General features: G+C 40.8%; 1 protein-coding gene across 4 annotated transcripts in view; it reads right to left on the reverse strand.

Moving 5' to 3' along the window:
- The window catches only part of Mecp2 (methyl-CpG binding protein 2), a 62958-nt gene that overhangs the window by 17109 nt on the left and 20572 nt on the right, over positions 1 to 25277 (reverse strand). The window contains exon 1 of one of the 4 annotated variants that reach the window (XM_052171761.1): positions 505 to 642. The exons of the other annotated variants lie outside the window; for them this stretch is intronic. The gene's annotated coding sequence lies outside the window, so the exon portion shown is untranslated. Of the gene's footprint in view, positions 1 to 504; positions 643 to 25277 lie in introns of those variants that run through there. 4 annotated transcript variants of the gene reach the window in all.

A 25277-nucleotide genomic window follows, 5' to 3' on the forward strand; every position in this document is an offset into this window, starting at 1 on the left:
CCACAGTTAGGGTGTAAACATTAGGTCAAAGCCTTCACTGGATGCAGCAAAGGAAAATTAAGAAGAGTTGGAGAAATCTTGTTGCACTTGGAGGCCAAATCATTACATCCCTGGGAGTTGGGCATTAAGAATTACTTGCATTTTATAGTAACAGTTATCTACAGTAAGCCAAGAGAGGCAATACCTGGAGGCTATGTTCTGTACTCAACAGGCCAACATAGGCAGCCTAAGTCACTCAAACAACCATACTTGAGGAAGGGCTAATCACAATTCCTAAGACTTTTAAACTTAAATGGGTAAGGAAGTGGGCATGGTGGTGCATACCCTTTATCCCAGCACTCAGGAGGCAGAAGCAGGTGGATCTGTGTGAGTTTCAGGCCAGTTTGGTCTACAAAGAGAGTTCCAGGACAGCCTGAGCTGTTACACAGAGAAACCCTGTTCCAGAAAAAAAAATGAGGGAGGTGGGTTGGGTATACCTCAGTAGAGCGCTTTTTTAACATTCACCTGTATGTTGTAGGTTCTATCTCTGGTACTACAAAGGCGCGCGTGCTCGGTCGGGGGTGGGGGGAGCTGAGCTGGTGGCACACACTTGCAAATTCAATGGTCAGGAGGCTGAGACAGAAGGACTGAAAGTTCAGTGTTGGCTTGGATTATGTAGAGAGACCCTGTCTCAAAGAAAACAAGGAAGATGTGCTGGTTAGTTTATGTCAACTTGACACAAGCTACAGTCACTTGAGAAGAGTGACTCTCAATTGAGAAAATATTTCCATAAGACTGGCCTGTAGGCATGTCTGTAGTACATTTTTTTATTTAGTGATTAATCTGAGAGGGCTCAGCCACTGTGGGTAGTCACCACTGGGCTGGGTAGTTCTGAATGTTGTAAGAAAGCTGGCTGAGTAAGCTATGAGAAGAAGGAGCAAGTCAGTAAGCAGCATCCTTTATGGCCTCTACTTCAGTTTCTGTCTTCTTCTGTGTTCTTGCCTTGACTTCTCTCAGTAATGAACTTTTGTTTTGTTTTGTATTTGGAGACAGGGTTTCTTTGTGTAGTCCTAGCTGAGTAATGAACTTTTAAGCTGTAAGATAAATAAACTCTTTCCTCCCCAGGTTGCTTTTGGTCATAGTATTTTATCACAGCAATAGAAACCCTAAGAAGAGTACTAAAAAGCCAGGTGAAATCACCAGCTAAAACATTTTCACTTGAATTGGAACCCAGCACAACTCTTGCCCTCTCTTGCATGTGCTCTAGGAAAATTTCAGCAATTTAGCAACATTCTAGGTCTAATTTCACTCATGTACATATGCACTAGGCCAATTTCAGGAGAGAATGTTTCTTAGCCTTCTTCATTTCCAGTTATCTAATGGAGTAACACAAAGTCAAAACACCACACAAGGCCTCCATGGTTTGAGATTGGGCTGCCTCAAACAAAACAACACAAAAAGTTCTGTAGTGAAAAAGTCTCAACAACTCTGAGGACAAAATGTTACATACAGAGTTCCTATGATCTAGCAATTCCATTTTGAAGTAGATTCTAAACAAAAAAAAATATGACAATAGGCCTGCAAACAGATACTTATGTTAATATTTGCAGCTCCCTGACCCCTAAGAATCAAAAGGTAAAAGCAATCCAAGTGTCTACTGATGGATGAATGGAGAAAAATTTCTCAGTACAATGGGATGTTATTTAACATTAAAACAGAAAGGAATTCTGATACAGTATAACATGGATGAGTCTTGAGAAAACATTCTGTGAAAGAAGCCAGACACAAAAGTCCACACAATTTGATTCTATTCAAATAAAGTGTACAAGCAAATCCATAGTAACCATCATTTGCCAGGGCTGTGGGTAATAAGGAGTGATTACAAATGGATATGAGGATTTTCCCCCACAAGGTGGTGGGAGATGAAAATGTTTGGGAATTACTATATATGATGGCTCCACAACACTGTGAATATACTTGATGCCACTGAATTGTATACTATATTCATTTATTCTTTGCAATGTTAGGGACTGAATCCAGGCTTTATTCGTGTAGGGCAAGTGCTTCACCAATAGCTAAATCCCTAGCTCTTAAATTTATGTTGAGATAGGGTCTCACAAAAAAGTTTTTGAATGCAGGTTTCTGTAGCCCAGGCAGGCCTTGAATGTGTAATTCTTTTGCCTCAGCCTTCAGAGTATGTGGGGTTACCATCCTGTGCCACTAGGCTCAGACTGAACTGTATTTTTATGTATGTATGCATGTGTGAATGTATATACATAACATGATGATCTTGAATTTCTGAACCTCTTGCCTCCATCTCCTGAGTGCTGGGATACAGGTGTATGCCACAAAGTCCTATTTATATAGTGAAGATTAAAATCAGGACTTTATACATGCCAGGAAAAATACTCTACCAATTGAGCCATATTCCCAGTCACATCTTTTTAAAAGACAGATTCTTGCTATTCTTTAAAGATAGGTTAACTGCAATTTATGATCCTCCTGCTTCTGCCTCCCAAGTGCTGATACAACAGGTATGTACCACCACTGCAAGCCCCCCAGAAAGGAATTTAGTTCAAGAAGCTTAATAACTAGGGGTTTTGGTCAGGTTGTAGATTATTAACTAAATATCCTCAGGGCAGTTCATTATCACAAAAACTGTGGCAAAATAAACACAAGCATAAAGCTTACCATTAGTTGCATCTAGCAATCATTACTACTATCTAGTTCCTGCATATTTTGGTAACTCTCAAAGGAAACCCCGTATCCATAGGTAGTTACTAACTTTCTAATTCCTTTCAGTCCCTGACAACCACTTATCTCTTTCAGTTACTGATTTGGCCTATTATGCATATTTCATTATTCACAATGGCATCATAAACTTTGTAGCCTTTTGTGGCTCATGGCTCTTTTCTTTCATATAGCATATTGTCTTTAGAGTATCACGGATCAGAATTTTATTCCTGTTTGTTTTTTTTAAAGACAGGGTTTCTTTGTATAGCCTTGGCTGTCCTAGAATTCTGTAGACCAGGCTGTCCTTGAACTCACAGAGATCTGCCTGCCTTTGCATCTTGGTGATGGGGAGTGGAGGTATACAGTCAGGAAGCTCACTGATAAACCATGTTTCAAGGGAGAAAGGCAGAAAGTGACAGAGCAGGACACCTGACATTCTCTTCTAGATTCCAAACATGTACTCAGGGCCACACAGATCTGCACATCTACATAAACATACAGTAATATACCATCTATACACAATTTTTAAAATTCCCTGACTATCCATTGATGGACACACAGATTCTTCTCATCCTCTGGCTATTAGGAATAGTATTTCTATGAATACTCACAAATTTTATGTGAACATACATTTTAATTCTATCTATAAACCTAGGAGTGATTGTTACAGCATATGGTTACTCTTATGTTTAACCTGAGAAGCTACCAGACTGCTTTTCCTTTAGAGGTACTTCAAATATTCTGGAACTAGATAGAAGTAAAGTGGGGTGGCAGAAATGATTCTTGAATGCTTAGTAGCTAGTGGCAGGGTTTAAATAGAAGTCATCCTAGAACCAGGGCATGGTGGTACATGCCATTAGTGTGAGACTTCTAGGAACATTATGTGTTGTGTTGTTCCATCTCACTCACTTAGCTTACTTGCTCATGCATTATCCAATGTCCTGTAAACATCTACGTATCTTGTTCATGCCACATTTGGGCCATCGATAAGACTCTCTACCTGCATAAAGCATCTGCTGCTGCTTTTTCTGATATGGTTGGTAGTCCAAAATAGCAGCTTTGATGAACATAAAAGATTGAGGCCAGGAGCTAGGGAAGACTCATCAAGTAGCCAGAAAGGCTCCAGAACAGGGATGAAATGGCTACTCTAGGACTCACTGGGGAATCAAGCCAAGATTACAAACTTGGTAAAGTCAAAAGTTCCAGGTAGGGTGTCTTTCCTACAGACTGACCTCATAAATGACATAAGAAGAGAGAAAATGTCAGAGTTACTGCTTATACAGACATTTTGATTGATTGATTGGTTCATTCAGTTCTTCCTCTGAGAAGCCTATATTATAATCAACTTTTGTTTCCTCACGTTCCCTTGGGTCTTTGATTCTGTGTTCTAGCAGGCTTCTTCTCCTCTTCTGGTAATTCAGAGACTGAGGGAATGGAGGTCCAGTGACCAACCCAAATTGGGAGCCATCACTATGGGAGGCTCCAAGGCCTGATACTATTACCGATACTATGATGGTGTGCTTACAGACAGGAGCCTAGCATGGCTGCTCCCTGAGAGGCCCAACAAGCAGCTGACTGAGACAGATGCAATATTTACACCCAACCAATGGACTGAAGTCAGGGTCTCCTGTGGTTGAATTAAGGAAAGGCTGGAAGAAGTTGAGGAGGAGGGTGGCCCCATAGGAAGACCAGCAGTCTCGACTAACCTGGACTTCAGAGATCTCTCAGACATTGAGCCACCGACTAGGCATACACCAGGTGATATGAGGCCCCCAAACACATATACAGCAGAGGACTGCCTGGTCTAGCCTCAGTGAGAGAAGATGCACCTAACTCTTGAGGCCCCCAGGGAGTGGGGAGGCCTGGTATGGTAGGGACATCTTCTTGGAGACAGGGGTGGGTGGGAGGAAGAATGGGATGAGGAACTGGGAGGGCAGACTGGGGGGGGGGATAACAACTGGATGGTTAAAAAAAAGATTAAAGATAATAAACAAAAACAAATGTATTTATATATATATATATGTTCATGTTTGGGCTTGTGCATGTGTGGCTGTCACTGGAGCTGAAACTGGGGTTACAGGAGACAAAAGCTGCCTAAAGTTGAGTGCTATAAATTGAAGTCTGGTCCTTTAAGAGCAGCAAGCTCTCTTAAGTGCTAATCGATCTCCCCAACCCTCTGATTGGTATTTTTAAGACAAGAGTCTCCTTAACCCTAACCCTAACCCTAAAATTACTCAGTAAGTAGACACACACTAAATCCTTCTGCCAATCTGACCTGGGGCAGCTGTCCTTGCCTCTGCAATTCTGCTTGGGGGAAACACTGGGCAGAGCTTTGACTTTGGAGCTCATCTTTCTGGAAGCCTGCCCACTCCTCTTATTAGATGAGGAACATTGGCAGAGTCTGATCCACATCCTTGCACAGGAGCCAGGAGCTTTTTTTTTTTCCATTTTGATAGCTACACAGTCTTTGCTATAATCATTCAACTTAAGAGCTGAAGCAGGGACACAGACAAAAACAATGCATAAAGGAATGGTTGACCTAAGTTCCAGTAGAATTTTATATGCAAAACCAAGCAGTGGCAGCCAGGTATGGTAACACATTACTATAATTCCAGCACTCTGGAGACTGAGGCAGCAAGATCAGTGGTAGGAGGCCAATCTGGGCTACACAGCAAGACTGTCACAAATAAACCAAACCAAATCAGGCAGTGAGCCAGAGCTAACGCTTGGGATGTGGTTCACCAGCTGCTGTATTAATTGAAGAGAAGCTACGTAAACAAGCAACTGGCATTACTCCTAAGGTAGAGCAAGATGTTCTCTAAACACAAAATGTTACCTGGAGACTGTGGCATCCCAGAAGAGGTAAAAGATAACAGTTTTCTAAAGAACTGAACACAATGCTAAAAAAGAAGACTTGTTACTGGCCATAACGACTTGAAGGTCCACTGGAGACTGCTACAGCCACTTCATGGAACACAGGAGTGTGTATATGCCTTTATACAGTTGATTATAGGAGGTAAGGGAAGGGTCCATGAGCAGAGAATGCTGGAAGAGTTTGATTAAAAGGGGATGGATATAGAGACTAGACAGAGGCTGGAAAAGGTATGCATAGCTAAACAGGAAACTCTAAAACACATTTTTATGGTGAGGAGTGTGATTCATAGAAGAGAGAACACAAATGAAGTTCCAGGGACATGGAACAGCAGTAGACACCACAAGCTGGACAGACAGGAAATCCTTGTCATCAAGAGGTGCGTTAGGCTCTGTGGGTGAAATAGGTTTTAGTCATGACATAAGAAGTCCTTATGTCATGTCCAGTCCTTGAGTATGGGGATGTGTGGCTAAGGCCACTGGAATGGAGGTGGTCAAGGAGACAGCAAGTCTGACACTAGGAAGGTTGTCAACATGTACAATACCTTCAGGATGAGAGGGGCTGAGACAAAGACATAGAAGCTGTGGGTATAAAGATGTTGAGAGTCATAGCCCTTCTGTTTGTAAGATACACAGGATAGGAAACAATCAACCAGCTGCTGTTGGAAGAGGGGCAGGAGATTTGGCATGAGGTGTGGATATACAGAGATGAGGGAATCTAACCTGAATAGGGAAGAGTCTAGAAAGAAAAACAAGAGTCACATTAGGGACCTTGATGTTCTTCAAAACCTGGAATATGGCACTTGGTTTAAAGCAGGGGAGAGATCAATCTGACTACAGAAATTGTGTGAAAGATAGGTATCTGAAGGAAAGCTTACAAGATCACAGGAATCCTCAAGAGGGTGTTGATTCAGGATAGTGGTAGAAGGGGTCAAGTGAAAGATGGGAAAAAGAGAAGGGCAGTATGGTACAGCTTGCTCCCTGAATATTGGTACTGTAGGGAAGGGCAGAAGACTCTTGAGTGTCCAGCCTGGGGGACTGAAAGCAGAGCACATGCCATCTGGTTGTGTGGTCTTCTTATTTACCCAGTTTGTTTTGAAGAAGACTGGTGGGTGGTAGGGCAGGCTGTGAGTTGAGAAGAGGCAGAAGAGTACAAAACAAAACAACCCCAAACCAAAACTTCATCAAGTACTATTTTTGGGCCAAGGAAGGGCACAAGGACGAGGGGGACAAAAGAGAAGGTAGTGGGGTAGAGAGATGACAGGCATGCAACGTATATCTATGTGAAAATATGATAAAGAAACCCCACTGTTTTGTAAAACTAATATACACTAATAAAAATATTGGTAAAATCTGACAAAATACATACCTCTTGTTAGCCTCTATCTACCATAAGGCTCTCTATCATCACCTAATGGGATGTCAGCCTTATCAGGGACTGACAAGAGGCTGAGGATGTCAGCCAGGCCCATGACTGTTTTATGTAAGGTCACAAAGTAGTTATCAACCAATTGCAAGGACTGGTATCACTGTATTAGGTTCTTTGCTACCCAATGTTAAGACTAAGATGTTTTGATTACAATTCCTAAAAATATGATAGTTAATACATTAATTCATTAGAATGGTAATTTCTTCTAAAATGTCTTAGGTTCTTAAATATTTAAAGATATGCCTGTATATACATGCAATACCACCAAACCCAAAATAACAACAACACAAAACCCCCAAGATATCAGACTCTGGAAACAGTTGCTACCTGCAAGGGTAGGGGATGGTGGCATTTTTGCTCTTCCTCTAGTCTAGAAAGATGTCTATATGTGAGATTTATTTGCAATACTGGTTTTCTACTAAGATATCACAATTACTATAATTCAACCCACTGGGGAAATGACAAGTGGGATTGGCTCAGTGGTTAAAAGTATTTTCTGCTCTTACAGAACTGAACTACCTGAGTTTGGTTCCCAGCATCCATGTTGGATGGCTCATAACCATCTGTAACTCCAGCTCCAAGGGATCTAATGCTTTCTTCTGATATCTGTGAGCACCCACAATCATGTGGGATATACTCACATAGACACATACACATAGATTGAAAAGCAAAACAAGCTGCACAGTGGTGGCGCACGCCTTTAATCCCAGCACTTGAGAGGTAGAGGCAGGTGGACTTCTAGTTCAAGGCCAGCCTGGTCTACAGAGTGAGTTCCAGGACAGCCAGGGCTACAAAACAACAACAACAACAAACAAAAAAAACCCAACAACAACAAACAAGCAAAACAAATAAAAAAGATAAATAATTTCCTTCCTATATATTATCAAAACCAAACCAAACCAAAACTCAAAATCAGCTTTTGAATTGGTTCTTAGTGAATCCAAGAAACAAAATGAACTAATTCAGATTGTACTATATAAAAATTATGTCTCCTAGGAAGTAACCTTACAGCATAATTTATTCAAAGAAAATGTACTTTACTAAATAACTATAAAAAGCTTAAATCTATTAATACCAAACTCTTCCTTTTCAATCTTACCAGAATAAAACTAAACATGTTTAAATTGCTGATACTCAAAAAGTTCACTTAGCCACAGGAAAAAATACACTTCCAAGCTACAGCAGTCATCTACAAGTGAAGGAAAGCAGCTGAAGCTTTATGGGACACCAAGCACAGGTGACATACCTGCTTAGATGCAATGGTCAGATTTTTTGTTTGTTTGTTTTTTGTTTTTTGAGACAGGGTTTCTTTGTATAGCTCTGGCTGTCCTGGAACTCACTCTGTAGACCAGGCTGGCCTCGAACTCAGAAATCCACCCGCCTCTGCCTCCCAGAGTGCTGGGATTACAGGCGTGTGCCACTACTGCCCGTCTGCAATGGTCAGATTTTAAGGAATAAGACAGCACTTTTTGCCTTTCCTGTTCTCTTAGCTATCCTGGGAGTCTATCAAATACTTTCTTTTCATTGACTAGTTGTTGGGTACCTCAACACACAGGCCCTCCTATATAGGGGAAGTGACCTATGCACTTTTGTGTTCAGGGAACACATTAAACATGAGAGCAAAACAATGTACTAGAAAGGGGCAGTGACAAATGCCTATAGGAATTAGCCAGGGCCCAGACAGAGTGGCAAATTCCCTAGAACTGAAGCTGGGGGTAGTGCTAGTCTCTGGGCATTCATCAGTTCCTAAAGTTCCCTCTAGTGAAACAGAAAACCACAGAGGCTATTCTCATGGGTACGTTAAGTGGTACATCTGTTGGCAAAACACAAATGTTGTTACACAAATATGAAGTCACAGATTGCAGAGGCACCTGATATCCTTTAAAATTTATGTCTCTTGTTTTGCAAAGCTGAACTAAGAAACTGTGCTGTTAAATCATACACTTATATTTAAAAGGAGGAAGAATGTGTGGGTGCTATTTAGATTCTCATTGATTTATTCTGCTTTAGGTGTTTACAGCTCCTCGCAAAGAACCCCAAACTCATATTTCCCCCTTTATGTGCACCTCTGACTCACAGTTACAGGTTTGATTAACTCATGAATAGTGTCCTTGTTGGCCACCCAGAAGTTGATGAACTAATAGCAGTGCAGGCTGTTTTATTGTCGTTGTTGTTGTTGTTATTATTATTTGGTTTTTTCTAGACAGGGTTTCTCTGTATAGCTCTGGCTGTCCTGTAACTCACTCTATAGACCATGCTGGCCTCAAACTCAGAAATCTGCCTGCCTCTGCTTCCCAGAGTGCTGGGATTACAGGCATGTGCCACCACTGCCCAGCTGTCCAGATTATTTTAAGACAAAAACCTTAGGGCAAAGTCTTAATGCAGAACTATTCATCCATTCAATAGTTATATCCAAGTCTAGGTACTAGAGATATAGCAGTATCTGTATACACTAATCTCCTGCCTTCGTGGGGCTTACACTATAATATGGGGAGGAGAATAGAAACAAAAATATTCAGCTTGTAGCAGATGGCTACAAGTGTTAGGACTGGCAGTGAAGGGGTGGAGAAAGAAGACTTTGACCTAGAAGGATGTGGCCAGAGAAGGTCATAGTAGAAAAGTGATCCTTGAAAAGACTTAGAAAAAACCTCACAAGGGAGGTAGCTATGTGATAGCAGGAACAGAAGATAGAGAGGGGGCCAAGGACCTAAAACAGGCCCTTTTCTTTATCAAACAGGGAGTATCAGGGTAGCTCCAGGAAGCCCTTGTTACTCTCCTGACCCCATGCAGTGGATGAATGACTGACTACATTAGATACCAGCCACTGGTCTAGCTAGATGCTTGGGACATATCATGAATCAAGTAGACAACTCTGACTTAAAGTAGCATATGCTGCAATGGGCTGATAGTCTAAAAAAGCACTGTCAGCTACATAATGTTAAAAAGGGACAAAAGCTATGGTTGGAGGAAAAGAAGTCCCATCATGGTAGGCTCCATGAGAAGGTAGACATTTATGCAGATACTCACAGAAGAAAGGGACTGACTTCTTTTTTTTTTTATTCGATATAATTTATTTACATTTCAAATGATTTCCCTTTTCTAGCCCCCCCACTCCCCGAAAGTCCCGTAAGCCCCCTTCTCTTCCCCTGTCCTCCCACCCACCTTTCCCACTTCCCCGTTCTGGTTTTGCCGAATACTGTTTCACTGAGTCTTTCCAGAACCAGGGACCACTCCTCCTTTCTTCTTGTACCTCATTTGATGTGTAGGGACTGACTTCTATAGACATTAGGATCAAATAGTGCTGAAATGTCCTAGAACAATATAAGCAACAAATGGAACTGTACTGAACAATATGAAGGTCATTATTGATGAAGCCTTACCATGTATCCTGCCCTAGCTTTGGCAGTAAAGAGCTTAGGAAAGCATGGAGAGAGGCATAGTGTCACTGGAAAGGAAAAGGGAAGTAGTAAAGCCAGAAGAGGGAGCAAAAGCCAGAAACAGTGCCGCTGAGGTCGAAGAAGTAGGAACAGATTCCTAGGGATGTGTCAAACTGGGGGTGGGGGTAGGGAGAGCCTGATACCAGAAAGCTCTGGAGACACATCCTGAAACAGAAGCAAGAGTGCAGAGCTAGGTCTCTCACATCATAAGGGAGATTGGGGAGTGAACGTGTGTGTGTGTGTGTGTGTGTGTGTGTGTGTGTGTGTGTGTGTACATGCTCAAACAAGAGCATGAAGGTGCAATGCAAGTCTGTGGGCATTCTCTTTGGACTGTTCCCCTGCTCTCTGGAAACTAACAGAGCAGTTACCAGATGAGAGGAGGCATGACACAACCTGTTATAATTGATAGGAAATATCCCTTTCCCCAAATTTACTTCTCCACTCTCTGGCCAAAGCCTTGATCCTGAGATAGTGGATCAAATTCCTGAGAGGTGACTGTGAGAAGAACTCTGATGGATTCATAACTTGACAGCATTACTGGGAGACAGTGGAAATGTTATTAGGTATGATCTAGCTAGAAGAAATAGGTCACTGAGGGCATGTCTTGAGCTTTCCTCTGCCTCCTGGCCACTATGAAGAAGCACTTCTCTAACACTCTTCTGTCATGATGCTCATCTCACCACAGGTCCAGAAACAATGGAGCCCACTGAGTATGAAGGGAGACTTTGGAAAGTGAGCCAAAATACAATCCTCCTTTAAGTTTTCATCAGATATTTCTCATAGTGCTGTATAAGACATGGGCAAAGGAGATGGAACAGATAGAGACATAGGGAACTGGAGTATACCTGCGGTCTTAGTCAGGGTTTCTATTCCTGCACAAACATCATGACCAAGAAGCAAGTTGGGGAGGAAAGGGTTTATTCAGCTTACACTTCCACGTTACAGTTCATCACTTAAGGAAGTCAGGACTGGAACTCAAGCAGGTCAGGAAGCAGGAGCTGATGCAGAGGCCATGGAGGGATGTTTCTTACTGGCTTACTGCCCCTGGCTTGCTCAGCCTGCTCTCTTTATAGAATCCAAGAGCACCAGCCCAGGGATGGCACCACCCATAAGGGGCTCTCCTCCTTGATCACTAATTGAGAAAATGCCTCACAGTTGGATCTCATGGAGGCACTTCCCCAACTGAAGCTTCTTTCTCTGTGATAACTCCAGCCTGTGTCAAGTTGACACACAAAACCAGCCAGTACACCTGCCAAAGAAAGGTAAACATGAGGTTTGCCTGGAATGTATTAAAGAGGAACCATATTCAGTGTGTGTGGAGCAGACAAGGGAGATGACTGAATTTCACCAAAGCTGGTGCTTTATTGACCAAGTACAAACAGCTGACCATGGCATTGAAACTGTGAAGGAGATGAGTGGGAGGCATGGCCAGATTAAAGATGCAAGCAAATATGGATTATAAATGTCCCCAAGGTAATGAGAGTATTGGAGTTGGACACTACTGGATAGTAAGCTTGAAACAAAGAGATCTCTGCTTTTGCAGATATAAGATTTGAAAGCCAGTACAATGGCTCAGCAGGTAAAACACTTGGTGTGATACACATGCACATATGCATACACAAAATAAAATGAAGTAAAAAGAAAAAATAACATGAATTGGGCTAAATTTTCTGATACTAGAACTAGCACTAGTCACTATGAATGCTTAAGAAAGAATATAAAGATGTGGCTAATGCAGAACAAATGTAGACCTAAAAAGTCTTTGACAGGGACAGAGGAAAAGCTTATGTTAACAGTACTTGCTCTTTCAGAAGACCCAGATTTAATTCATGGCAACCATATGGTGGATCACAAGTATCAGGGGATCCTACACCTTCTTTTTTACCTCCACAGGCGCCAGGCACAGACATGGTACACATACATATGTTAGGTCTTAGTAGTCTACGGCTAGAAATGAGCTCAGAATGGATTATAGACAGATTTCTTGTGATTAGCTAAAATCCAGCATTCCTAAGAACTTGTGAAATAGGTCCTCATCCCCCAAAAGAGTAATTTCTCTTGTGTGTTGATTTATGTAAGAATAGCCTTCATGGGCTTGTATATCTGAATGCTTAGTCATCAGGAAGTGACACTACTTGTTGGAGGGAGTCTGTAGTTGAGGGTAGGCTTTTAGGCTTAAAATGCCCAGGCAAGGCCTAGTCTCACTTGGCCCACTGATCAGGATGTAGCTTTTAAATACTTTTTCAGCACTGCACATGCCTGCAGCCATGCTTCCTGTCACCATAATAATGGACTAAGACTCTGAAACTGTAAGCAAGCTCCCAATCAGATGCTATTCTTCATAAAAGCCATGGTGTCTCTTTATAGCCCCACTGTGGACTCCAGGTATATGTCAGTGGAGAGCCATGCCCCTTCTGCTGACTGTGTATTTGCAACCTGGCCCTTCACACTAACAAACATAAGTGCAGACATCCCAAAAGGAAGAAATCTCTAACAAAGACAGTAAGAGACCTACAAACTGTCAAGAAAGGCATATTTAGCCAACTTCATCCATGTTAAGATCATCTTTTTTGGCCTCTGAGGGTCAACTAGACTGCTTCCTCCTAAACTACAGTATGCCTGTCAACCTGCCTTGCCTTCCACAGAACTCCTGCCCTTTGTAAAGAGACCATGTAGACTCCATACTCCAATCCCAGAGGCTCTTCCGGGCAGGGTTGGAGACTCAGAAAATTAGTATAATATGGACTCCAATTCTGTCTCTATAGAGAAAGCAGAAAATATTTTAGAGAAATCCCATAAGAGAATCATATACAATGAGGAAACAGATACAAGAGTTCAGAAATTAAAAGTAGGTTAGGGACAACACATGTGCTGTACAGTATTATCCAGTATGCCATCATTTCCTAGAAGAGACGTCTGTAATGACTCAAATGTCCATTTACAGGAAACTGGCAGACTGAAAAAGTATTGTTCATCTATACAAGAGAGTCAGCAATGGGAAGAATGAAAATATAGCTTCTTAAAGCCTGAAGAAAAGATCACTATGCTGATGGGGTGTGGAAAAGTAAGTGAAAATAAACTGAAAAAAGAAAAAAAGACTGAGCATAGCATTCAGTCATCAATTAATCTATCAGATTAGATTTCTTTAATTTTGGAGGTTGAACTCAGGGTCTTATACATTTTTAATGCATCACAAAAATCACTTCATCCCTGTCCTGGCTAGTTTTTGATGTCAGCTTGAAACAAGCTAGAGTCATCTGAGAGGAGGATTTGGTTTTTTCGAGACAGGGTTTCTCTGTATAGCCCTGGATGTCCTGGAACTCACTCTGTAGATCAGGCTGGCCCTGAACTCAGAAATCCACCTGCCTCTGCCCCACAGAGTGCTGGGATTACAGGCATATGCCACCACCGCCCTGCTGAGAGGAGGGAACCTCATTAAGAAAGTACTTTCCTGCCATATAAGAAAATGCCCTACATCTGGATCTTAGGAAAGTACTTTCTTTTTTTTTTCTTTTTCTTTCTTTTCTTTCTTTTTTTTTTTTTTGGTTTTTTGGATTTTGCTTTTTTTCAAGACAGGGTTTCTCTGTGTAGCCCTGGCTATCCTGGAACTCACTCTGTAGACCAGGCTGCCTGCCTCTGCCTCCCAAGTGCTGGGATTAAAGGTGTGTGCCACCACGGCCCGGCTGATGTGTATAAATCTTAAGTATACAATCTAATGATTTTTTGCTAAGTGCATGCAGCTGTGTAACAGACACCCCTACAAAGACATAAGACAAACAACAGCAATAGGAAGTTCCCTGGCACCTTTCTTGCCAGCCCTACTCTATATAATCAACATTTGGTGTTAGGGATTTTTTGTTTGGGAATCAAACCATAGTATCACACATGTCAGGCCAGCACTCTATACCACTAAGCAAAAGCCCCATCCCTTATTATCAGTTTTTAATTTTGGTCATTCCAGTAGGGGTACAGGGGCATTTCAGTGTGCTTGTAATGTACATTCACTAATTCCTATGTCATGATTCAAATATATTCCTTTCATGAAATATCCATTAAGATTTCCTTAAGTTTGCCACATTTGCCATGCAAGTAAACAATAAGAGTTCACATCCCCAGAAACCCACATAAATAGACAGCTGGGTATGGTAGCCCATCTGTAATTCCAGCCTTGGAAGAAGGTGTGTGATACCACAACCTGGCCAAGTTTTGTTTTAAAATTTTAAATTAAAGCTGTTAATTTTCCAAGTGATATTTTGTGCACATTCCGCAAGTATTATATTATTTTCATTGTAATTCATAACTAGAATCTTTTCTAATTTTTGTGGGTTTTTTTCCTGACTCATGTGTAACTTAGGAATGTATTAATTTTCTTTCCTTTTTTTGTCTTAAAGATTTATTTGCCAGGTGGTGGTGGTGCATGCCTTTAATCCCAGCACTCTGGGAGGCAGAGGCAGGCAGATTTCTGAGTTCGAGGTCAGCCTGGTCTACAGAGTGAGTTCCAGGACAGCCAGGGCTACAAAGAGAAACCGTGTCTCAAAAACAAAACAAAACAAAACAAAACAAAAAACAAACAAACAAACAACCCCCCCCAAAAAACAACCTCCCCCCAAAAGATTTATTTATTTTATTCATATGAGTACTGCCTTCAGACACACCAGAAGAGGGCATCAGATCCTATTATAGATGATTGTGAGCTACCATGTGGTTGCTGGGAATTGAACTCAGCATCTTTGGAAGAGCAGTCAGTGCCCTAACTGCTGAGCCATCTTTCCAGCCCTCAGGAATGTGTTAATTTTCAATACTTGAGGCTTTTTCTATGTCTTCTAGTTACAACTCTCAATTTAATTTTACTCTGATTAGAGAATAAAATCAAGCTTCAAATTCTACTACGACTTCTTTTATAGTCCAGTAGAGAATAAAGTGTTGAGCTTTATCATACTCTTTTGGAAATATTGGGTACTCTGTGGTCAATGAATTTATTATTCTGTAAATTGTAATTAGATTAAGGGTGACTGGTAATGTTAAGACTTTTTATATCCTCATTGAATTTTTCTTCCAGTTCTATCAATTACCAATAAGGGAATTAAAACTCCCAAATACAATTATCGTGGGTTTATATACTTTCTTTAATCTTCATAATTTTCTTCCATATTTGTAGCTTTGTACTTGGACATGTATACATTTATGAATGTTAATGTCTTCATAATAAATTGACCCTTATCATTTTAAAACACATCTTTTTCAGTACTGGTATTGAAACAGGGCTTTGTACATGCTAAGCAAGTGTGCTAATGGAGCCATATCCCCAGCTCTTAAAATATATCGCCTTATCTATGTTAACATGCTGCATCTCAAAGTCTACTTTTTTTTCATATTAGTATTGTCACCCCTAACATTCCTTTACTTGTGGATAGTATTACACTTTCAATTTCATTTTGTCATTAAAAATATCTTGGGGCTGGAGAGATGACTCAGCAGTTAAAGAGTTCTTTTCGCTCTTCCCAAGGATTCAGTTCAGTTCCAATATCCATGTTGGGTAGCTTGAACTGCCTATACCTTCTTTTTTTTTCCATAGGTCTCACTATGTATACCTGACTGCTGCCCATATGTAGACTAGATTGGCCTTGAATTCAGAGAGCTACCTGCCTCTGCCTCCTGGGTGCTGGTATTAAAAGTATATGTGTCACCTTGCCTGGTCTTGAGTCTTGCTTGTTTTGTTTTGTTTTTGTTTTGTTTTTTCCGAGACAGGGTTTCTCCGAGTAGTCCTGGCTGTCCTGGAACTCACTCTGTAGACCACCAGGCTGGCCTCAAACTCAGAAATCCACCTGCCTCTGCCTCCCAATCTGGGATTAAAGGCATGTGCCACCACCGCCCGGCTGAGTCTTGCTTTTTAATGTACTCTATAATTTGCTTTTTGCCAGAAATGTTGAGTCTATTTATGCTTAACGCGACTGGTAATATGAATGGATTTAGGACTACTGATTTGTTCCATCATTCCAGACAGAATTTACTTTTTCTTTTAAGTCTTGATAATAGGTACTCTGAAATCTTTCTCTGCTGATTCCTGTATCTAGGCTATCTTGGGGTGAGTCTCCAATGACTGTACTTTCATTTGAACAAAGGTGAGCAGAATATGGCCTATAGGCTTAATCGGACCCAGTGACTGTTTTTGTAGAAATATTTTTTGCTACAGCTATATCCATGCCTTTGCTGGATGCATTTGCATCTACAGTAGTGAGTTGTGTAGCTGCAACTAATCAGATGAGCTAAAAATTGCTACTGTTTATGGGGGAAAAAAGTTGACTCTTGCTTGAGTAAGAGTTACATTTCCCCAATTTTTTCTTGCCTAAACACAGAGATGCACTATCTTATGCTACAGAAATCTGCTATATTCTAATAAAGAAGTCTGATTTTTATTTATTTATATATATTTTTTGGATTTGGTTTCTTTGAGACAGGGTTTCTCTATATAGTCCTGGCTGTCCTGGAACTCACTCTGTAGACCAGGCTGGCCCCGAACTCAGAAATCCGCCTGCCTCTGCCTCCCAGAGTGCTGGGATTATAGGCACCACCACTGCCCGGCTTAATTTTTATTTTCTTGTCACATCTGTGTATGATGTATGTACATGTGTGTATAGGTGTCTGCAGGGATGTGAGTGTATGTATGCAACTGTGTAGAGGTCTAAGGTTGGTTGGTAATCATCCTCCACTGCTCTTCTACCTTATTCATTGAGGTAAGGTCTCTTGATAAAAATCTAGAACCCATGGGTATAGCTAATCTAGCTATTCTGCGTTCCCAGTCTGAGATAACCAACAAGCAGTTATACCCACCTGGCCCTGGTATGGGGGAATTCAAAGCACTTTAAATATTAAACTATCTCTCTAGCCCAATCATTCTAGTTTTTGGTTTTTGTTTGTTTTTTCGAGACAGGGTTGCATTTTAGTTTTTTAATTTTAGTAGTTAACACGGTTCAACTCAAACTTCAAACTGTCTTAACTTGGCAGGCAACAAACAGCTGAAACTCTTCAGTTTTTCTGCCTTAGCTAGAGTCTGGTGGAGTCTATGTGAAGGAAGAACTGGAGCTTCTTTTGGCTGATTTCTACCCTCAGATTATAAGAATGGTAGCTACTCACTCTGAATTCTAATTTCTCAATCTAAGACTGTGTTTCTATCCAAGACAACTTGTCTGCTGACTGAGAACTGACTGGATAGCTATCACTTGAGTAGTCAATATAAAGAGGAAATTCACTCCAATGAAGTTTCCTTCTTCAAATGATCCACTTAGCACCAGCTTCTGTGTGTTTCTGATCATTCTCCAGTGCCCAAAGTAGTTATTTTAAATTTTTGTCAAGTTTTTTTTTTTTGAGATAGAATCTCATGTATCTCAGGCTGCCCTTGAATTTATTAGATAGCCAAGGACAACCCTGAACTTTGGATCCTTCTGACTCTACCTCCTGTATGCGAAGAGTTTATTCAGGGAATGGGGAGGGGAGTTGAGAGAAAGGCAGAGGGCAGGGGGAATAGAGGCTGGCCATGAGTATGTGGAAAGATAGGGGGAAGAGGTATGGGGAGAGAGTAGGAGCAGGAGCAAGAGGAGTTTGAGGTCAGCCTGGTCTACAGAGTGAGTTCCAGGACAGCCAGGGCTATACAGAGAAACCCTGTCTCGAAAAAACCAAATTCCAAAAGACAAAGGGAGTTTTATGGTGGCATGACTTGTATGTACTTTTGGTACTGTCTAATCAGTTATGGTGTTTCCAGACATGAAGTAGAAGTCTACTGAATTTTTGTTTGATCTGTATAAGTGGGAAAAAAGCCTCAAAGCCTATATATTTGATGATGGCAAAAGGGAGTCTTGTACCACAAACCAATTTCCAGACTTGAGTCGGTATGCAGACCCAGAACACCCTGAAGGAAGGGATGGCCAGGTTATCTCAAGGAAGAGCTTTGATAAGATACTTCACACCAGTCCTTTCCCAGAGGGACCTATGGCCTTTAACTAAGGTAAATTTACATGGGGGTGGGGGGGGTGGGGGGTGGGGGGTGGAAGGAAGGAGAAAATAATCAAGACTTTACAGGATACTAGATATTACAGGATATCTATTGGATACTGGCTCTGAACTGACTCTGATTTGGGGAGATGCTAAGAAACATTGTGTCCCTCCAGTTAAAGTAGGGGATTGGGGATGTCAGGTGATTTATGGAGTTTTGATGAAGTCTGACACAAGATAGGTCTAGTGGGTCCCTGAATTCATCCTGTGGTTATTTCCCCAGCCTTAGAATTAGGACAGATACTCTGGGAGGCAGAGGCAGGCGGATTTCTGAGTCCGAGGCCAGCCTGGTCTACAGAGTGAGTTCCAGGACAGCCAGGGCTATAAAAGAAACCCTGTCTCAAAAAAAAAAAAAAAAAAAACCAAACCAAAAAACAAAACCAAAAAAAAAAACCCCAAAAAACAAAAAGAAAACAAAGACTTGAAAAATGCTTGTAGATCTTCCCACAACATCTTGCTTTAAGTCTATCTGGTCAGTACAGAACACAGATCATAGAGAATGACCATTGACTATTAAAGACTTAATCAAGTGGTGACTCTACTTACAACTGCTGTACCAGAAATGGTGTTCTTAACTGAGCATATTAACATGTCACCAGGTACATGGTATACAGATATTAGTACCTGTCCATAGAAGACTACCAGAATCAATTTGCTTTCAGTTGGCAAGGGCAGTAGTATACTTTTAGTTTTACCTCAAAGGCATATTAACTCTCCTGCCCTGTGTCACAATATAGAAGGGATCTTGATCATCTGTCTTTTCCTCAAAATATTACATTGGTACACTATATTGATGACATTATGCTGACTGGACCAAGGAAGCAGGAGGTAGAAATCATTTTGAACTCATTGACAACATGTATGCATATCAGAGAATGGAAATAAATGCAACCAAAATTCAAGGACCTTCTACCACAGTGAAATTCTTAGAAGTCCAGTGGTGTGGGGCATGCAGAGATATTTCTTCTAAGGTGAAAGATAAGTTATTGTACCTGGCCCCTCCCATCACCAAGAAAGAAGCACAATGTTTAGCGGGTCTATTTGGATTCTAGAGACAACACATTCCTCTCTTGGGTATGTTACTCAGTCCCAGAAAGCTGCTAGCTTTGTAGGGGGCCTAGAACAGGAGAAGGCTCTTCAACAGGTCCAGGTTGCTGAGCAGGCCACTTGAACCACATGATCCAGCAGACCTGAGGCACTTGTGTATCAGTGGCAGATAGGGATAAAGTCTGGAGCCTTTGGTAGACCCCTATAGGTGAATCACAGAAGAGACCTTTGGGAATTCAGAGCAAGGTTCAACCATCATCTGCAGACATTCTCCCTCTGAAAGGCCGCTCTTGGACTGCTATGAACATTTGACAATGGGCCACCAAGTTTCCATTCAACCTAAACTGCCCATCATGGACCCACAAAGTCATAAAGTAGGACATGCACAGCACCAATCTATTACAGTCACTTTCTGGGACAACCCTAAAAGACACCAGTGAAGAGAAATCTTCACAGTGGGCAGAACTCGGGGCAGTATGGCAGAACACATGGCCATATATTTTGTTTGGAAGGAGAAATGTCCAGATGTGTGATTGTTAGTGGATTCATGGATTAAACTGATGGACTGACTTAATGGTCAGGAACTTGGAAAGAGCATGATTGGAAAATTGGTGAGAAAACCATCTGAGAAAGATGTGGCTAGATCTCTCCAAATGAAAGGATGTGAAATATTGTATCCCATGTAAATGCTCATCAAAAGGTGACTTCAGCAGAATAGGAGTTCAATAATCAGGCAAGTAGATATAGTATGCCCTGTTCTGTGGATAGTCAATCTCTTTCCCCAGCCATCCCTGTCCTTGCTCAATGGACACATGAACAAAGTGGCTATGGTGGCAGAGAAGGGAGTTATGCTTGGGCTCAACAACATGGACTTCATTCACCAAGGCTGACCTGGCTACAGCTGCTGCTGAATGCCAGATCTGCCAACAGCAGAAACCAACACTGAGCCACAGATAGGGCACCATTCCTCGAGGTGACCAGCCAGCAACCTGGTGGTAGGTTGACTACACTGGACCACTCCCTTCATGGAAAGGACAATATTTTGTTCTTACTGGAGTAGATACTTATTCTGGTTATGGATTTGCCTTTCCTGCATGCAATGCTTCTGCCAAATCCTCTATCTGTGTCCTTACAGAATGCCTTATCCATTGTCATGGTATTCTGCACAGTATTGCTTCTGACCAAGGAACTCATTTCACAGCCAGAGAAGTGCGACAGTGGGCCCATGATTATGGAATTCACTGGTCTTACCATGTTCCCCATCATCCTGAAGCAGCCGGTCTGATAGAAACATGGAATGGCCTTTTGAAGACACAGTTACAGCACCAACTAGGTGGCAACATCCTGAAAGATTGGGGTAGGGTTCTCCAGAACGCAGTTTTGAGTCAGCGACCAATATATGGTATGTTTTCTCCTATACCCAGGATCCACAGGTACAGGAATCAAGGGGTGGATAAAAGGAATAGTTCCACTCACTATTTCCCTTAGTGACCCACTAGAAAAAATTTTACTTCCTGTTTCCATGACATTAAGTTCTGCTGACCTAGAAGTTTTGGTTCCTGAGTCAGGAGTGCTCCTGCCTAGAGACTTAACAAATAGTCTGTTAAACTTGAAGTTCAGACTTCCCTCTGGACATTTGGCCATTAACTAATAGCTAAGAAAGGAGTAACAGTGTTAGCAAGGGTGACTAGTTACCAAGGGGTATTGAACCGTTTCTCAACAATGGAGTTAGGAAAGATTGTCTTACGTGCTAGGATCCTTGAGGACATCTCTTGGTGCTACAATGCCCTGTGATTAAAGTTAATAGCAAAGTATGACACGTAATCCAGGCAGGATGATAAAGGGTACAGACCCTTTAGGAATGAAGGTATGGGTCACACTTCAAGGAAAAGACCTCCCGAGTTGCTTAATGAGGGTGCAGAAAATACAGAATGGGTAGTAGAGGAAGGAAGTTATAAATGCCAGCTAAGGCCACGTGACTAGTTGCAGAAACAAGAATTATAACTGACCTCAGTGTTTCTGTCAAATTTTGTTAGGAATGTCTTTGTATAGGTATTTGCATTTTCTTTACTCTCTTTCTTTATCATGTAACAGCAATGTAACAGAGAATATTAGTGGTTATACTTAAGTTTGAGATACTAAAAGAGTTATCTCTCAAGGGACCAATGAATTTATAATGCATTTGATGCTGCAGAAGGGATAGTTCTATCATGTTAGATAGACTTATGACCTGGTTATTGTTTTCATTTGGAAATTAAGCATGACTTAAGGAGATATGACTGAATATCACGTTGATAAGAGGTGAACTTGTGATTGATCTTCTTGGTTGTCAATTCAACTACATCTGTGATCTACTGGATTCTTGGATCTTCTGTTGGTAGACAGCCATTGCTGAACTAGCAAGACCACAGTCTGTAAGACATATTAATAAATTTTATATATATATATGGTTGTACTGGCTAGTTTTGTGTGTCAACTTGACACAGGCTGGAGTTATCACAGAGAAAGAAGCTTCAGTTGGGGAAGTGCCTCCATGAGATCCACCTGTGGGGCATTTTCTCAATTAGTGATCAAGTGGGGAGGGCCCCTTGTGGGTGGTACCATCCCTGGGCTGGTGCTCTTGGGTTCTATAAGAGAGCAGGCTGAGCAAGCCAGGGGAAGCAAGCCAGTAAGAAACATCCCTCCATGGCCTCTGCATCAGCTCCTGCTTCCTGACCTGCTTGAGTTCCGGTCCTGACTTCCTTTAGTGATGAACTGCAACATGAAAGTGTAAGCTGAATAAACCCTTTCCTCCCCAACTTGCTTCTTGGCTATGATGTTTGTGCAGGAATAGAAACCCTAAGACAATGGTGTATCAGAGTTTTGAGTATTTGTAAGAAAAGTGGAGCAAAATGAGTTACTCTACCATTGACAAAAGCAAATATTCCAGATGATTTAAAAAACAAAACAAAACAGGGTCTTACTATGTAGTCCTGGAATGCACTATATAGACCAGGGTAATCTCATATTCACAGAAATCATTCAGCCTCTCTGTCCTGAGTTTTGGGATTGAAGGCCTGTATCACCACAGCCCAGGCAGGTATACCAGGTAGGTTTTGTGTATATATCCTGACTTTACATCCTTAGTAAGATTTCTAACAGAAAAAAAAAATACCCCGATGCACCAACTTTTGTTAATACTGTTATTAGTTTTGTAATTTTTTATTTTTTTAATTTATGAGTGTTTTACATATATGTATGTATGCCTATGCATGCATCACATAAGTGCTTGAAGCTGGCAGGGGTCAGAGGAGGGGTTCAGATTCACTGAAACTGGAGTTACAGATGGTTGTGAACACCATGTAGATGCTAGGAACAGAACCAGGTCTTCTGCAAGAGCAGTAAGTACCCTTCACCACTGAGTCATCTCTTCTGTCCCTTGTAATTATTTTATATTTATTACAAAACACAGCAAATAAGTGAGTATATTAGCATTGTTAGAAATCAACGTTTTCAGTGAAGGAAAAAATATGGGCGTAAGTTAAAGACTACTGAAAGCTAAAAACTATCTTTGAAGATTTCATTATACAATCATAATTTTTCTAAAAAATTAAATAATTTTCCTTGCTTTGTTCACCCAAAGGGTCTAGATGTGCTGTTAACCCAGTAAAAATAAATCACATCTGGCATACACATTTGGGGGTTTAAATACCATTTACATAATGAACCAGAGACAACTGCAGTCAATTCTGGGACAGAAAAAGCACATGTTAGGGTGCAATATTTGATGTTAGAAAACAAGAAAACTGCTCAAAGACTAGCTAATAAGAGTGTGACAAGAGAGCACAGGCACTAATATAAAGAGCTTCTTCAATGTCCAAATTCAGAATAATTTGATGACAAAACAATGACTGTAGCTGAATTCTAAAATTTCTAATTTTTTGATACAAGTTTTCTGTATAGTTTTGGCCTGGCCTTAAACTACTTAAGAGATCCACCTGCCTTTGCCTCTTGAGTGCTGGGATTAAAGATGTGTGTCACTAGAGATTGGCTAAATTCTAAAATTTCTAATAAATAAAACTTGAGGAGTCCATATCAACATGAAAAACATATCAACAAATATGTTGTCACCAATAATCACTAACTCTATTTTGACAATTAGTAATTAATCCAGTAAAAATCTTTAACTTTTGGGGGGGATAAATATTTTCTTATGGATAATTCTTTACTGAGGGATTTCAATTGAAAGATGGCAAAATTAGATAAACCATAATTTTGCAGCACATAGTAAAATAATAGATTCAAGTAAGGATTAGGAATGAATGCTAAAGTCATTGAGTTACCTGTTAGAAACAAAGGTATTTGTGTAGTGCTAAACCACAAAGATTATTTGTTGGTTACAACAGAAAAATTGTACATTTATAATGAAGAGATTTGGCAGTTATCATCTACCTTCAGTGTATGTATGCACACTATGTGCCCTTATGCTTTGCTTATTTTGAAACAGTATCTCAGGCTAGACCTGAAGTCATGATCCAGTCTGTCTTTACTTCTGAGTGCTGGGATTACAGGGGTTGACCACCCCTCACTAGTTATCTCCTTTAACCACTTAGTAAAATGTAACTTCATATACCACATAAGATAAGCCATTAAGTGCTTCTTGATGTGATGTGAGGAGAGATGAAGTACCCTACACTGCCTGTAAGAGATTCTTCCTGTAAACGTTTAACCCAGACAGGCCTGCAGACCTACTTTCTCACAATTCAATGGATAAAAGTCAAATTCTATATTAAGAGAGAGATCTAAAATGTGAGTTGCCTGGGATGATTGCTTCAAAAAGTCAGTGTTGGGGGCTGGAGAAATGACTTGGCAATTAAGATTAACTGTTGTTCTTGCAGAACACCTGGGTTCAATTCCCAGCACTGACATGGCAGCTCACAACCATTCAGAACTCCAGTTCCAGGGGATCCAATACCGGTTTCTAACTTCTGGGGGCACAAAGCACATACCTGGCACACATACATACATTCAAGCAATAGATTCATACACATAAAATAAAACAAATAAATCTAAAACAACAATAACAAATTTTAAAAGACTCATTGTCAAAAGTAAAGTGGAGGCAGGGAGGATGTTCCTGTCAAAATAGACAAAGGAAGAAAATTTAAATTCAATGTAAATATATAAAATGTAATTGCTTTGTGGCCTAACTCACAGGAATAAGAGACATTTGAAGGGAATTTGAAATTGGAGTAGGTGCTTGATAACAAATAGAGTTATTAAGTGTTTTAGATGTGACCCAGAGGATTGTGCTTAGACTGAAAAATATAATTTTTAGGAGATGTACGTAAGAGTAAAATGCCATCATATCTGTGAATTCCTTTCAAACTATCAGCAAAGAAATATAAAAATGAACCAATCTTGTAGACCAGGCAAATATGCCATCATGTGAAAAATTGTCAATTCTAGGCAGTGGGCATACAAGATTCATAGTAAAGAAAAAAGGTTAGAATGTAATAAAGCATTTAACAGAGGCTCAGAAAATGAAGGGAGTATTTGAATTTCAGTACAAACTCCAATAAGTGGAACTTAAAAGAAAAATTGAGAAGTCAGGTGATGGTAACACATACCTTTAAATCCCAGTACTCTGGAGGAAGAGGTAGGCAGATTTCTGAGTTCCAGGCTAGCCAAGCCTACAAAGTAAGTTCCAGAAAAGTTGATACAGGAGCAATCCAAGGTTCCAAAATTACAAA

This window comes from Apodemus sylvaticus, chromosome X (genome assembly GCF_947179515.1).
Source record: "Apodemus sylvaticus chromosome X, mApoSyl1.1, whole genome shotgun sequence".
NCBI lineage: Eukaryota > Metazoa > Chordata > Mammalia > Rodentia > Muridae > Apodemus > Apodemus sylvaticus.